General features: G+C 39.2%; 1 long non-coding RNA gene across 1 annotated transcript; it reads right to left on the bottom strand.

The window, feature by feature from the left end:
• Nucleotides 1–925: 925 nt before the first annotated feature.
• LOC147122294 (uncharacterized) lies at nucleotides 926–5,537 on the bottom strand. Its single transcript, XR_015075430.1, has 3 exons — nucleotides 5,471–5,537; nucleotides 3,439–3,542; nucleotides 926–2,806 (listed from the first exon to the last, which is right to left on the bottom strand). It is a non-coding gene; the product is annotated as an uncharacterized LOC147122294 (long non-coding RNA).
• Between the last annotated feature and the right edge of the window lie 843 nt (nucleotides 5,538–6,380).

Here is a 6,380-nt window from a genome sequence, read left to right on the forward strand (position 1 = left end):
AAGACGATTTACTACTAAATCTCCCTGTTTATGTATAGTATAATTTACATAGTCTGTCAGCAAAGTTAATCTTTGCTTTACTTTATTTTTATGATCTCATGGTCACGCCAAGTAAACTTCCTGGAGCTTAGAGATAAATTCTGTTAGCTCTTATCTGGAGTGATATTGTTTGTTGTGTTTGGCTCTCAAATTCATCTCAGTCAGTTCACCCCAATCAACCTGATGTCTGACTGTTTTATTTGTGCATCAGCTACAAGGGGAATGCAACTTAATGTTCACAGTTACAGAAGAACTCTGATCTTTAATTATTCTTCCACCTGAGTGCACTGTTGATAGGTGTTTCAAATGGCTCCCATTATTACAAATATGCTACAATCCTTCTACCAGCTTTCAATAGGCGTATCACCATACTTTCAAATTCATGTGCATAAATTGTGTAGTGCCAACTGCACGTTGCCTTCTCTGAAGCCCACTGGCTAGAACTGAATAGCTTATTCTCTGAAGCATGCATGAATCTCTTAAGGGTCATCACTTCTATAATCACTTTTTACCCTTTAGGCTCAATAGGTTACAATGAATTATTTCCCTTTATCTTATTAAATGTTTGGAAGCCAAATGTTGAAAGATTTTTTTTAAACTCTGCAGCCATTCTCCAAGAGGTACTGCAGTACTCTGCCATACTGCAGGACATGTGTTACTGAACACTTTATAAAATCCTGCATTCTCTTACATAACCTTCTACGAAAACTGAATGCTTTTCATTTTCTTGTCAATTTTGAATGCCTTTTTCTACATTCAAAATAGACAAACCATCTATCTCCTTGCATAATACCCGTGAAGAAGATTTTATACAAGTGTCCATATTATTGAAGCCAAACTAGGGGAAACTACAAAACCACCAAATATTTCTTAATTCACAATAATCTTAGGGGTAAAAAACATATCTTTATTGTTGTAGAAAATCCATTGTTTTAGTTACAAGGTTAACCTCACAGATTTCAGGAAGAAAAATGATAGGTTAACAATCATAAAAGGACACTGCTCCTATTCTACAGTCAAAAGTAGGTTAACGCTACAGCACACAGTGAAAAATCGCTTTTATTAAGAGATCACTTTTCTACAATTCTATGATTCAGAAGGCAGCTGCTTTAGTATTCCAAGCATTTTTATGTCAAATCTATTTTAAATACAGCGACATCCTTAAAATACCCAATAAAACCTATAGTTCTCATTCTTTTTATTTTAGCGACAACATATTTTCGATTGACAAAATAGACATCACCTCCCCAAGAAGCTGGTATAAGAGATTGCTGCAGATGACCCCTGCATTTTAATGTCATTTTTTTTGTATTGTGTTAGCTGGAGTAAACAAAGGATCTTAGTATTTCCTATGAACCTTAACACTGATTTCCAAAGCTACAAAATAATGGCTGTCACTTTAATGCTTTGACTTTCTTCAAGCAGGCCTATCTACAATGATTGTCAGATGTGAAACCAAACAGATATTAGACTGTCAGTCAGTAAAATTACAAAGTTCACCATAACTGGGGCAGAAATTATATGTGGGCAACTTTGATGGACACAGGTGTTAAAGTATTAGGAAATGCCACAGGGTGTTAGAGTGAATGATGTGGTTCATAGAAGCTCTGCTTTCTTTTCCCAGCAGGGATGCAGCTCCATCATCAGTTCATTCTGCAGGAAGGACTGAAGACCTGGGGATGTAGTGATCGGTCTCCAGAGCACTACCCTGGTCAGATTATATGAGGCTGGGTCATTTCATCAAGTATGTAATGTCTCTTTTTTGTTTTAAATGGGAGGGTGGTGGGGGAGAAACCTATAAGTGCCAATGGTCTGGGCTACTATGGCCTTTTCAAAAGAAAAGTCTGTTGTTTATTGCATTTATTGATAATCTGTGAAATGCAGAGCAGAAGCTTGCCTCATTACCATGACAGCAGTCGTGCTCGTTAACACCAGCATCACAGCCTAATGTTATTACATATGTGCCCTGACACATCACAAATAAAAGAGCTTCCTTAACAGCATAATACTGGACAAAACACCATACAATTTTTTTAATCAGCCATTAACATATTTGTGTCTTTTGTGTGTTATTGCTAAGTGGGTAGAATATACTGCTCGTCTTCATTTGGTTCCTGGTCCCAGTTGCAGTTCAATTTTAAAAATGCCCCTTGAATTTACTGAGAGTATTTCTATACCACTGGTCAGGCAATAAAGAAGTGAAGAATCTGACTTATCTCCAGCTTTATACAGGAGGTTACTGTCATAGCTGACTAATACAATTTAATATGAAACATACACAGCATATGTAGGGCATTGTGTTGTACATTACTGACTGCATTCAAACCCCTACTCTAGCACAATATAAACATCTAGGTTTAATACAGCAATGCTAGGTCTTTAAGAATTCTTCACAGCTCAGAATGAACAAATATCTCATTCCGTTGCACGGAAATCAGAAAATGATAGTGTCCAAAAATCATTATTTCATTCTATGAACTAAAGGGCTCAAAATGCTGGTATCTCAGCATGTTTTTGTTTCACATTTTCACACAGCCTACAGAATCATAGAACGCAAAATTGGGTTACAGCTAGACATGATTCCTGTGTCCAAACAATGATCCGTGGTGCTGTGCTTACTAAATACATAATAGTACATATGTGTATATTATACATACATATCTTTCAAAAGGATTTTGTAAGCATTATTGTCATTATTCTGGACAAGCTTTTGTTACAGTCTCAAACAGAAATAATGCAGCTAAAGATATTACCGAACCAGAATGATCTGAAAAGAGAAAGAATGTAAGTACATTCTAATAATCTCCATTATAAAGGGTTTAAACTGGAATGACATTAATGTACGACATAGGGATAAGGTTGGAGTGGAATTTTGATTTCAAATATTAAATACAGAAATCATAGAACCTAACCGTGGCTACTTACTGTCAAAGGGAATGCCAGTTCTTTTGGTGGGGCATGCTTTTAAAGATAATATTTAATTTGCAATGTTTTCGCTTTCAACTGCTGAGAAAAGCATTAATTTTATGAATCTTTTTCCTCAAGTCTTTCAGTCCCATGAGAAATGTGAACATCTATTTGTGTTTGATGGATATATTTCCCCTCACATTGTGCCTGTAACCCTTTGTGCTTTATTAAGCTCATTCTAATGAATCTCTTGCTGCTTTATGTATTTCTACGTATCCTTTTCTTTTCAAATATGATCAATATACTTTTGTCCTGCATTACTGTTGCAGTGCATCTTGCATAGCCTAACTGCCTTTAATTTGCAACCAAACAAAAGGCTTTTTTCTAACAGTTATGTGTGTTTTCAGTACTACGGAGCTGTAACTGGCTACTTCCCTGAATATTTACATCATCAGAGCTATTCCTAATTAGAATTAAGTCTTGTTCATTTACCTTTAGCTTTTATATTCTCTGCCATGTACTTTCCCTTTCATTCAGCAATTCATCCTCGGTAACTAATTGTCAGCCATTTTGTACTTCTCTGCTGTTAGTAGATTCTGCAAGATGAATACCCAATCAGGTTCATAATCAAATTCAACAGCTCTCCATAGTTTGTGAGTCTGTACACTATGATTATTCATAGCACACTTAAATAAATATGCACAAAGTAAGTTGTTACTGCCATTTACAGCTGAATAAATATTGCTATTCAACCTGGTCTGTATTTGCATCATACATGAGGCTGAGACTCAAGCTGAATCGGGATGATGAAGGGTGCATCACATGGGGGGACAAATTCAAAGTGAAAAACGTTTGATATATAGAGAAATCATGCTCAAAAGCAGTAACATGCGCAACATTTTGTTGACTCTTTATTTCACGTGGAATACTTTGTACAAACCACTCAAATTCTACCATAGGTGACCGTAACTTATTATGTAAAGTCCTATTTGGTTTTTGCTGGTTATATTTTTTGCCTCAAGCCACCACTAGCACAATTGAGATTATAAAATGCCACAAATCCTGCCAATTGTAATCTGGGGTGGTGAAAGGAATGGAAGGACCTGGGGGGGTGGGGTGGCGGGGGGGGGCAGTGGTGGTGCGGGGGGGGGGGGGGGGGGGGAGGTGGCAGTGGTGGTGCGGTGAAGAGATGCTCACCTCTCACATTTTCAAAGGGCACCTACGGGCTGATTGACCAAGTCTTGACATTGGCAGTGGGTTTGGAGATGACCACAGGTTCGAACGTCCTCCTGTCCTCACCAAGAAGGACAACATGGACGTGGGTGGGTCACTCAGAAGAGAAATATTATTTAATACCAAAGGAAAATAATGGAAGAAGAAAGTGGGAATCGATTCCAAGGCATCAATCCAATTGAAGAGATTATACCTCTTGAACTATGAGAGTTCAGCTTCAGCAGCTTGCCAGCCATCTGTATCCTGAGACTGAACTCCTGCCTCAGATCCTTGGCCTCCGATCGAGTATTTTTAATCTGGTGAGGCATTTTTTTAAAAAAAAACCTCTGTCACCAATTCTTTATTGCTCCTGCCATTGGATGATGACGTGAAATGGCAAGAGGTGTCATAGAACACCAGTTTATTTTCCTTCGGGTGAGTTACAAAGCAACACCCTCATATTAAAAATGAACTGATTTACTGCTGCGTTTTGCCAAAATGTAAAGAACAACAATTGTCACAGGCAAGAGACAGGATCTAAATTAAGTATTCAAGATGAGTGACGATTTGCATCATCAAAGTACCTGTCAATTTAACAATGACAGGAATTTTTTAGGAATGGATTCAAATTTTAAAAAGCAATGATTGCAGCCGGTATTGACAAAATCAGTTGCTGCATCCAATGTTAATAGCACTTGATTTGATTTAAGTATAATCAAATTTACATTGTAAAAGTTGAATGAAGTATAATTGGGAATTATTTTTAGCTCTCACAATAAAAGAAAGAAGAAATTCATGATTTACGGTGGTGATCTGTCTATATAGCTGCCATGCACAGCTTTAAATTTACTTATTCGAAGTTGGTTTCCTACAATAAGAACATGTTCCCAAGTTCAAGCCCACATGAATTAGAATATGAATAGGGGACAGGTGACATTTTATTTGATAGCTTTTCACTTCTTTCCCTGCGGTTACTTCAAAAGAACCAATTAAACTACTCACAGAAACCCTGGGAGGTAAGAGCTACATTGCCATTTCACTGACTTCAGATATAAAGTTCAAGTTATAAAACCAGATTCAATATTTTACATATACACGCAGTAAACTAATGCATCCGAATTATTACACTACTCTGCAATGATTATCTAAATAGGATTGGACAAGGAGTGCACATTATTGGAGAAATCCATTGCATCTTGTCAGACGAAGTCACAGAAAATCACCACTTATAGGTCTAGAAATTGGAACAATATTTGCACCAGAAAGGGTAGGCCCGAGGCTCACCCGATATTTGCCCTCAGGCCTCATGTACCTGAAACCGGCGAGCTGCAGAGGCCCGCTGGGCATCGCCGGGCAAGTAGGTCCTGCGAGTAGGGTTGCCAACACTGGCTGGAGGTTTCATCACATGACTTCCTGCCTCCAACTGCCCCCGCCCCCAAACTCCCCCCATTGGTCGCCCAACATGTCCGTTCCCACGGTGCAACACCTTCCCAGGCCAATTGGAAATCGAACAGATTCTTCATTGGCTGATTGGATGATTCTTGACTGTCAAGTCAAACAGCCTTTTCTTTCTCAACTCCAATATATTTAAACAAACGTGTTGAAGGAAAATGATTTTTTTTTTAATGCCCCTATGATTTTTTCTCCTGGGTTGCCTCCAGCACTGTCCTGGAGATAAATCTTCGATTCCTGGAGACCCCAGGACATTCATGGAGAGTTGGAGATCCTCCGACAGTGCAGCACTCCCTCAGCACTGCCCTGGAGTGTCAGCCTAGATTTTTGTGCTCAAGTGGGACTTGAACCCACAAAGGGGGGGAAGCAATTGGGAGGGAGGGAGGAGACCAATCAGGGGCCAGCAACAGTTTTTGGCACTGCAGTGGTGCCGGGAAAAGCATTCCTGTGACTTGAACACATAAAGCTAGGCTGACACTCCAGTGCAGTGCTGAGGGAGTGCCGCACTGTCGGAGGTGCCGTCTTTTGGATGAGACATTAAACCGAGGCCCCTCTGTTCTCTCAGGGGAACGCAGAAGATCCCATGGCACTATTTCGAAGAAGAGCAGGGGATTTATCCCCGGTGTCCTGGCCAATATTTATCCCTCAATCCACAGAACAAAAACAAATTATCTGGTCATTATCACATTGCTGTTTGTGGGAGCTTGCTGTGCGCAAATTGGCTACCGTGTTTCCCACATTACAACAGTGACTACACTCCAAAAGTACTT

This window comes from Somniosus microcephalus, chromosome 3, assembly GCF_052327205.1.
Source record: "Somniosus microcephalus isolate GS21.2 chromosome 3, FLI_Smic_1.0, whole genome shotgun sequence".
NCBI lineage: Eukaryota > Metazoa > Chordata > Chondrichthyes > Squaliformes > Somniosidae > Somniosus > Somniosus microcephalus.